The sequence below is a fragment of the Centruroides vittatus genome, unplaced genomic scaffold (assembly GCF_030686945.1).
Source record: "Centruroides vittatus isolate TY-2023 unplaced genomic scaffold, ASM3068694v2 contig_943, whole genome shotgun sequence".
NCBI lineage: Eukaryota > Metazoa > Arthropoda > Arachnida > Scorpiones > Buthidae > Centruroides > Centruroides vittatus.
Genome location: NW_027122626.1, coordinates 1,257,809 through 1,268,164, shown reverse-complemented (window position 1 = coordinate 1,268,164; position 10,356 = coordinate 1,257,809).

Here is a 10,356-nt window from a genome sequence, read left to right as displayed (position 1 = left end):
CGATTCCACCTTCCAATGACCTTCCTCTTGTATTTTATAAAATATAAATTTTCATATTTTAACGTACTTTGCATTAATTAAAATTAATATTTTATTATAACTGCATTATGTATCTTTTACAAATTTCTATACTACATGTGAAAAAAACGATAAGATTGCTATTGTATATTCGAATAATTCAGTGGCGGAAGGAATGTCGAAACCAGGTGTTTCCAATCAGCCAGATTATAGGCATTGGCGCATGCGCTTTACAGAGCACCAACGTCAGCCGGTTTAACTGGTGGATGCTTCACACATAAAGCTTCTAATTTATATCCCGGACTGGTTGTGGGCTGTTAGCCGCCTGTCTGCTAGATATTCGGCCGCCCTCGCCCGATTATGTGAATCATGAGTAGACTAGATCAACGGCGGGCACCCGCCCGCGGGCCAGCTACGGTTCGCGAAAAGTTTCTATCCGGCCCGCGAAATCTTTAATAGATTATTAAATTGGAAAAATAACTAATTAATAGTTATTTTTCCAATTCTTTGTAATTTTCGAAAACGATAAGAGAAATAAATGTAGTAATTAACTTTTTATTTATTTATTTCATATTTGCAGACTAAAAAAATTACAAGTCACAAGAAGGCGTCAATTAACTACTACGGCCCGCGGAAAAAAACGTAAAATTTATTCTGGCCCACGTTATAAAAAAGTTGCCCATCCTAGACTAGATTTATAACTTAACCCAACCGATAGGAGTTTACTGGCATGTTTTTATGATAGTTCTGTATAGTTGACAGAAGTTTAAAAAAACTCCATTAAAATATTTGATATATTTATTCTGCGTTTATTCTGCTCTCCCATCTTATATTACTTACGGATTTCAATGTTAAACCGGTGATATTACGATTTAGTATGTCCCATCTCTAAGGGGATGCAGAAAAAACGTGTACAATTCTAGTAGTGTTAAAAAATTAATTGTTACTTTGGCAGCATCATTTACAACCAAATTTAATGAATGAGACGTACAATGGTACAAAAAAAGCTCTAGAATTTATTTTCCTTAAATTTACGATTTATGTATCGGTTGTCGTAAAAATTTCTTTCCACTTCTTTCCCAAGACTACGATATTCGAGTACAAAGTAACCGGTTTCAACTTATTTCTATTTAAGAAGTAGTTAAATAATTAAGCGATTAGGGAATTAGAAACATAAATAAAACCCTGCTGAAAGAGCCGAAATTTTACTTAAACAGAAGCTTAAACGAACCAATCTCTTGCGAGTACAGTGGGGTCTGATCTCTTCATAATATTAGATGTAATAAAGACAGAAATTTTTCCAGTTCAATGAGAATGACCGAAAAGTTGTAAATTTTGGAAATTTCCATGAACACTCGGTCCTAAAACGAATTAGTTAGAAAACGAACGACGGACAATCTGTTAAGTTTAACATATTTAGATTTTTACAGCTATGGTGAGAAACGTTTAAAATCTACAACACCCTGTCGCGTCCTTTGATATATACTAGTGATGCGACAAAAGAGGCATTTGACATTGACCGGTATCGGCACCCTCGGGATTTGGCACGCACACACCTACCTGGACAGTCTCTGATTCCATTCATTAGCCACTCGTAGGGAGCTATTTCACTAAGTGGATTGTTTTAAGATTTAAAAAGTAAAGAATATTTTGTTATTTTATGTACGTTTCTTCACAAAGTTATATTTAATTATAAGTTTCTTTAAAAGTATATTCATACAATTGAAGAATTTTTTGTACTAGGTATGTATATTCATCACACATTTTGTTTTACCAAGTAAGTTTTTTTTATAATTTTAATTTTAGCCCTTATATCGTGGCTAGTGATTCAAAAATTTATTTTAAAAAAGTTTTGGTTTAAGACCATATAATGAAAAAGAAAACATTATTAAAAGAGAAAGACCAATGCCTAAATTAAATATAAATACGTCGACAAAAAATTTCGACATTTTGACGATAAAATTTATGACGAATGACGATTCTTTCGTAAAATTGAAGCAATTTGGAAATCAAAATAGAATAGAATTTAACATTGGTAGACAATATAAAATAAATATTGAAAATTATAAGAAGATAATTATGATTAATAGCTAAATTAATAGATGTTATATGTTTTTTCTCAAAGCAAGAATTGGCATTTAGAGGGCGTAGGGAATTTATTGAATCTAATAACGGAGGTAATTATATTGAACTTTCTTATTTATTAAGTACGTCGGATAATCTATTAAAAATACATTTAAAGAAGTATACGGTTTTTACTGGCTTATCGAACAAACGAATACGAACGGGCCCTGACGAGCAATTAATTGATTGCCCCTGTAAGTCGGCTTCTTACAGAAACACAGCTTCCCTATCATCAAATGTCACGGTACGCCACTGGTTTTAACGTTACTATCGCAACGGGTTATAACGGAAAAACCGTTAAATATTCAATTTGTAACAAATATCTCCATGCTTTTAAATTCCGGTATTTAAAAAATCATACAAGAAAAAAATAAAAGCATTTATAAATGTCATTGTCGGGATAGAATCGTCTGGACGTACGATTCCCGCCCTTTCTTGTTTATTTTATTTCAAATTAGTCGACGCTGCGGAAGTCGGTTGAAAGATGACCAGTAGATTTGAATCCACGACCGTTGATTGGCCGCAAATCATCGGATCATAGCCGGACCTCCGATAAAGCTAGTTTACGTTGATTGGTTAATCAGACTTAACTTCAATCCGTATAAAAGGTTAAAAGTTTTGGCGGGAAAGGAGGTTGGCCAAATGAACTGGACTAAGAAGGTTGTTTCGTCTCGCTGCTTCTTCAACGAACGCCGGAAGGAATATACATCTAACTACATCTCAGGAATACGTCGCAAGGTGTCGTTTCGACGGACCTGGTTCCGGATTAATGGACTTTGAACTCTCCGAAATTCCACCGGGAGTAATCTATACAACAGCCTTTTGCTATTAACAAATTATAAACCTATAGCTATACTTCCATTTATCTCTATTGTAAACTAGGCAAAAGCTTTGGAGGACAGTATTTATAAGTTTTGCCATTTTCAAATTAACAATCCTTTGTCTTTACATAATGTCCATACTGTATAGTGTACACTATATTGGTATGTTCTTGTAATAGCGCTCAGTTTACAAAGTTTAAATCGAATCCTTTCTATTCACATCTAATTTAAACAATCGATAAAAAAGTATTTGTTTTATTCATTAAAAGTAATAAATTAGTATTAATAACTAATGAAATATTTCGTAGACAAGTTTATAATCTGAATTAAAAGTTGATAAAAGAGTATTTTAAGTATTAATAATTGTATTTCTCATAATCTAGAGAATTCATATACATAATATAACATTCAGTGGATTTGACTCAAGCTTTCTTAATTCACTCGAAATTTAAGATCTAGAGGCCATTTTGTATGGTTTCTTTTTGAGTTTTCAAGGGGAAGGACGATATTATCACGCTGTTGAAGGTTCATATTGTTTAGAATTACTCCTCTGCACGATATAAAATTTCAAATTTTACCGACGTTTCGCGCGTAAAGTAATGAACTCCGCGAATTGACAAATCAAATCGGAGCGCTTTAAAATCGTTATTTTTATATTTTGAAAATTTAAAATTGTAATGAACACATTTGTGATTTGATAGCTGAATTATTGATTAATCAAATTTATGAGATCCTGTGTATCGAGCGCGGTCAAACAAATCGAACGCGATCGACCAGTTAAGACAACGTGAGACGTGGGCGATCTGCAGAAGAGAGGATGCCTCCCGGGAGTCCTTCCAATGGAAAACTAACCCTATTTAGATGTTACAAACGCGAAGAAAACCCAGCAAACTCCACGTGGTTAGCCCATTGGCGAGACAAACGCCTAGACCAGGTTGCCAACCTTACAGGATAAAATTAACTGTCGGAATCCATGACGGTTATCAGAGGCGACGTGGCCACCGCCTACGGCCGAGGGGCCTCGCGCCTCGAACGTTTATGCATTATTTAAAAGCCGTGAACGCAACGAAAAAATTTTACTCATCATAAAACGATAAATATATTGACATACCAAATTTGTTTTTATTTAATCTAGCAACATTTGTTGGCGTTGCGTTGCTATCGCGGGGAATCCCCGCCAGCCAGAGCTGGGGATTTCCCATTCTGTTTGTTTACGTTACTTTCACGCTGGATTCGAAAAATGCTTGTCTGATGCTCGTCAATTTATTGAGAATAGCAGTTATGAACTGCCAAAAGACTTTAAAAATGAAAGGGTAACCAAAAAGAAAGGGATGTTCGATTATGAAGGCAGCGATTAACCTATACATCTCCCAAAAGCCGGTATAAAACAGATTTTTTAACACCATGATTGATTCTACAGTATAATAAGCAATATGGATTCGAGAAATATGTCTTTAAATCAACATTTTGAAAATTTTGGTTTTCTCTGTGATCTAAGCAAGTTAAAAAATATTCCAAAAGAGCAAATATTAAAAAATTATCGAGATTTACACTCAGTCCTGCGAGTGGTTGAGAGCAGTGACTTCCAACCTTAAGAATTATATGAAGAATTACAAACAATGATCCCAAATTTACCCAGATGTGAAACAGCTTCTCCAATACATAACAGAAAATAACTTTACAGAAAGAAATTTACCCAAATATTTACATTGTCGTTCGAATTTTGTTAACAATATTGGTAAGTATTGTCTACGCTGAAAGGCGCTTTTCAAAATTAAAACTAATAAAAAATTATTTAAGAAATACAATGGGTCAGGAAAGACTTTCAGCTTTGGCAGTTTTATCTATTGAAGCATATATAGCATCTAAGCTGAATTACGATACAATTATTAAAGAATTCAGTAAGGCTAAAAGCAGGAAATTTCTGTTTCTTTAATTTTTTTATTTTTTTAATTTTTCTTTAATGTTAGTCAAAGAATATAGTTTGAATTTTTATAAATAAAAATTTGGCAGTTTCAACTGCTTTTTATCTTATAAAATCCGTCTTCTTGTGCACCAGAGGGCCTCGCAAAATGTATTGTACCTTGCCTACCTCAAATGGTCTTGCCTCGCCACTGACGGTTATCAATTAAAAACTCCTAGTGCTCACAGGGCGAAGAGTTGAAACAAACTCCTAAACATTTATAACATGTTAATATGAATAAAGTTTGGAGTAACTATTGAAAATGTTATTATTATTTTGTGATTCGGAACGAATTTTATTTCAATTAATACAATCCAAACGTTTACTGCCTGTCTTAGATTATCCCAGAGAAATATAATAAATCTGTTACAGGACAATAAGAATTTGTGGTACAGTAGGGTAACTATTGCTAAGCACGATTAAGCGACGCTAAGAACCCATAAAGAGGATTAGACCAATCCTTGGGCACTGTTTGTGTGGGAGAGTATAAATATCAAATTGTTAAAAATAAAATTGTATAAAATTGTTTAATTATATAAGAATAATATTAATATATTTTACGTTTGTTCTGACTAGGAACGATTAATTTTAAATAAACGTATTTATTTTAGTTTTTTTCCGGTTACACTTATCATTTTGTACCGTTGCAAAATGATGTTTAATTCTGTTTCAAAACTGTAGTTTTGAAAAAAATCTTGTCTAATTGTAGTTAGTCAATAATGTGACAAGTAGGGATTTGCAATCCAGCAGTGTTTTGAATCCAGCTGGATTTTTGCTAGATTGAAATCATTCCAGCTGGATCCAGCGCGGATCCAGCATGGATGTATTTTTGGTGCAATAAAGTGTTATCTGTCTATCTATCTATCCTGCAATTTGTTTTTTAATGAAATAAAACATTTTTTAAAAATACTTAAAAAGCTTTTATTATTTAGACTGGTATAAATCAGTAAAACTTCTTACACATTGAGGTAGTAAACTTAACTTTGGTTCGGTTTAACATTTGAGATAGAGATAATTAACTTTAAATGTTTAGTTAGATTATAATTATAATGTAATCTTTAAGTTAAATAATAGCAAAGGTAATTCTACTGATTAATTTATATTAATATATTATAATAATGTAAGGACGGATAATCAGTGGCTAAGTGGCTATCAGTCTTACCAGTTTTCATATATAGGCTGTACATATTAGTCTGTAGTTATTTATAAGTATATAAAACTATGTATTGGAAGTAGAATAAGTTAAATAAACTACACCTTTATCAATCCAGCAAAATTTAATAAAATAATAACGTTTTCAATCGTTTTTAACGATCTTCCTCGGTTACAAAAAAAAATAGAACATTAAATATAGAACATAAAATGTGTTCGGAATAAATATGAAAATTAACGAAAAACGCCCAAACAGACAAAATATAGATAAATAAACCAAATAAATAGTGGAAAAAATATATACAGGGTGTTTTTTTTAAACTGACGGTACTCAGAAACATCTGTAGAGCAATCTAGCAGCCGGACTGTCGCCAAATTTTGTAGAGTGACTAAAGATGACATGGAAAAGAGATTCCGCGAAGAAAAAAGTAGTACCTAAATTCGCCGGTAGAGGAGGATTTGGCGCTGTTGTAGCGAAAAAGCTACCAGCACTTCACTGAAGAAAGGGTCATCAGTCGCTTTTTTCCACTTGTATGGGCCGCCTCGCTCCCCGGAAATAACCCCATGTTACTTTTTCCTGTGGGGTTACTTAAAGTCCAAGGTCTATCTTGTTAGTGTCCCAAACTTGATGACTTTGAAGGACAACATTTCTCGAACTGTGATGAACATTCCTGCGGACATGTTACGTTCGGCCATAGAGAACACGGTGTTCAGGATGCAATGAGTTGTCCAGCAGGACGGTGATCACATTGAAGAAGGGAGAAGGTTATTTGCTGATTAATTAAACTTTCGTTATTACACTGAAACCTCTGTCTGATTATTCATTCGTGTGTTTGTTAATTGCAGCTGGATTTTATGCAGATTTTTAGCTGTTTTGCTACAACAGCGCCAAATCCACCCCTACCGGAAAATTTGGGTACTACTTTTTTCTTCGCGGAATCTCTTTCCCATGTCGTCCTTAGTCACTCTTCCAAATTTGGCGACAGTCCGGCTGTTAGATTGCTCTACAGATGTCTCTGAGTACCGTCAGTTTAAAAAAAAACACCCTGTATATAAGATCCAATGAAACCAGCATTGTCCGTTAATAACATTAATTAATGTAAAAGGATCTCCACATGGTAGACAATGAGTCCGCATCTCTATGGTTTATACAACCAGTTGTCATGTGCGCCTTGCAGATTTCCAATCTCTCAAGATGTTTGACCGTTTGCCTATTCGTCGTCGTTTTTATAATTGCCGCTTGATCCCATTGAACGTTAACATCCTTCTTTCTTGCGTATGATGGCAGCGCAGTGTTGTCAAGGTTCTTACTGATTGTATATTTGTGCTCTTGAGCCTTTGTTTTAAACTGCGCATCGTTGCACCCACATAAACGAGCTTGGAATTGAAACGTTGGTCGTGTAAAGGCACCGAATATATACCCGTTGTTGAATTCCGATCCTCTTTCTTTTTATCGTTTCTTAAAAGTTTGAAAACAGTGGGATTACGTCGGTATACAATACGAAAATTATTAGACCTGGCAGTACTGTACATCTATGTATCTTGTTTAAAAATGGAATGTAATTAAGCACTATTCTTTTTACATTTATTCCAAACACATTTTATGTTCTATAGTTAATGTTGTATTTTTTTGTAACTGAGGAAGATCGTTAAAAGCGATTGAATACGTTATTATTTTATTAAATTTTGTTGAATTGATTAAGGTATAGTTTATTTATAAGTAATTTAATTATTAGTGTTAGTAAAGTAGTGAGTAAGTAATTAGTAGCAGTCTAGTAGTTAGCAAAGCGGCAACGCGACGACGTAGACTTTTGCGCAATTATTTAGAAAGTTAATTGAGTATTTGCGGATCCGCAGCGCTGGATCCAGCACCAAGTGCTGGATCCAGCAGGCCGAAGAATGCGCTGGATCCAGCTGGATTGCTGGATGAGGGATCCAGCAATTGCAATCCCTAGTGACAAGAAAGAATATGTTGTACAACGATATCAGTTATACGAGATATATTTAACAAAGATAATAAATTTGAAATTTTAATTCAATGGATTTAGGACGTATATTTATATTATTTATCCATTAATCCAAATACTTAAAATATTGGTTATAAATCTTATGAGATTTCTGTGATTATTTTTGTAATTTCTCTATGATTTTGTAATTTTTTTTTATCTTTGTTACTTTTTGTTACAACAAGTCTTTTTTATTTTATTCATAAGCCTATTTATAGATCACTTTTGGAATATTTTTTGTTTTAATTTGCTTACAACAAAATATATTTTATGTACCTACCTATCATATTTTCCAACAAATTAAAATTCTTGTACCATCATGAGTGTGGAGGAGTTAGGTCCTAAGCATCAGAGGGCCTTTACCATATTTGCTTAACGAATTAAACTTTCTAGTTAAGCCACTGCTATAATAGTTCTAACTTTATAAATAGACTAAAATGTTTAGAATTGTGAGATCCCGGGGAGGTAAGAGGATGTCGCACCTCCCTTTCCGGCGACTCACTTGTCAAGGATGGCGGTTACGTTGACGGCGCGTCACGCGTTACGCGAGTGGATGAGGAGGAAGGATGGAGTCGACGATAAAGAGAAGCCGACAGTCAAAGAAGACACCATTTTTATAACAAAACAAGATTTTTTAAAAGCAAAACGAACAAAACTACACTTCTAACCTCATATACAAAAAAGGGGGTCCGGAGAGAGAGAGTTTACAAATATTTGTCATACCTCTTAACAAGTCCGTAATAGACGGAGTCCGGTGAATGTCCCGGTAGGTAAATATTCACTCAGAAGTGACGATAATTTTCGGGATGACGGAGAGTCAGTTAATGGGACGATGGCACGTAGAACCTTAGAATTCGTAGGCTGAACAATGGCACTTAAAAGAACTTAAGAAACTTAGAAACTTTCGGGTTCGGTCGACGGCGCAGTGCACTTCGTAATGGAGAGACGATCGGAGAGCCCTTTAGGGGGGAAGGAAGCGTCTTTTATAAGTTTTTGTTGAGAAAACCAGTCACGTGATCGACAACGGATCGTATTTAGGGCCATAGGTGTTCCCGGGATTTAAATAAACGACCAGTTCGGACGCTAACTGTAAACCATCGTGCAAGATGATCTACCTGCTCCGAGGAAATAACGGCTTGTTGACAGTTAGGGGACGATCGTTGCCCGTCGAGGGTCAACAATTTCCCGGGTATGGAATGTTGTTGATTAAGCCGTTTATAACTGGAGTGAAAAAATTCAGAAATTTTTAGGTTCTTAACTTCCAGATTTCACAGAATGTTGATTACTTTATTTTCATTATTAATAATAAAAAATTAAATTATCAAAACATAAAGAAATGAATTTTATCATTTCATTTTGCTGAAAAAACCTATTGAAAGTATAATGTAAAAAAATAAAATTTTCTCGCTTAAACTTTTTGAAATTAATTTACAAAACAAAATTTAAACGTGTTATTATTTAGTTTAACTTGTATTACTGACTTAAACTTAAATACAAATAATGTTTTTATCATCAATTATTTTACTTGTTTCGAATATCACCAAATTTATATTTTTTTAGTACTGCCAGTTTAATTTTAAGTTCAAAATTCGTAAGTTTTTACAAAATAATTTTTATATTTTATTATTATTCTTCAGATAATTTTAAAATTCTGCTTTGCTTTTCCATTTAAATGTCCATTCAATAAAACTATAATTAAAAATATAGGATTTTTAATATACTGAATATTACAATGCTTTATTAAAAATATTCAGCAGATTAATATTTATTCTTTTCAAATTGAATTACAATAAACATTGATAAGTTAATAGGTTATATTTTAGAATATGATTCATGATTATGTGGAGCTTTCATTAATTATTATGCAAAGCACACTTGTATAATGCATTAAACCTAAATTATTACAAGCGTCTAGGTTTCATGGAAGCCGATATTTATCGCAAGGTTCTAGAGATTAAATAACGCTGAAAAATTTGGTTCGAATTGGTCAATGAGTTTAGAAATGTATAGGGGACCGACAGGCAGATAGACATGCTATTTAGAAATTTCATTTATAATAAATTGTAACATAAATATAGTATGTTAGTATAAAACTGTATAGTAAATTATATCCATTATTACTTATTGCAGGATATATAATCTTAAAAATATACTTATTGTAATTTATGGTGCTTCACATTTGTATATTGTATGCAGATATTTGAAAATTAAAACATATAGACCTAGCCATTAGCTATAAAATAAACGTTTTTTATTTAAAAATTTTATAAAA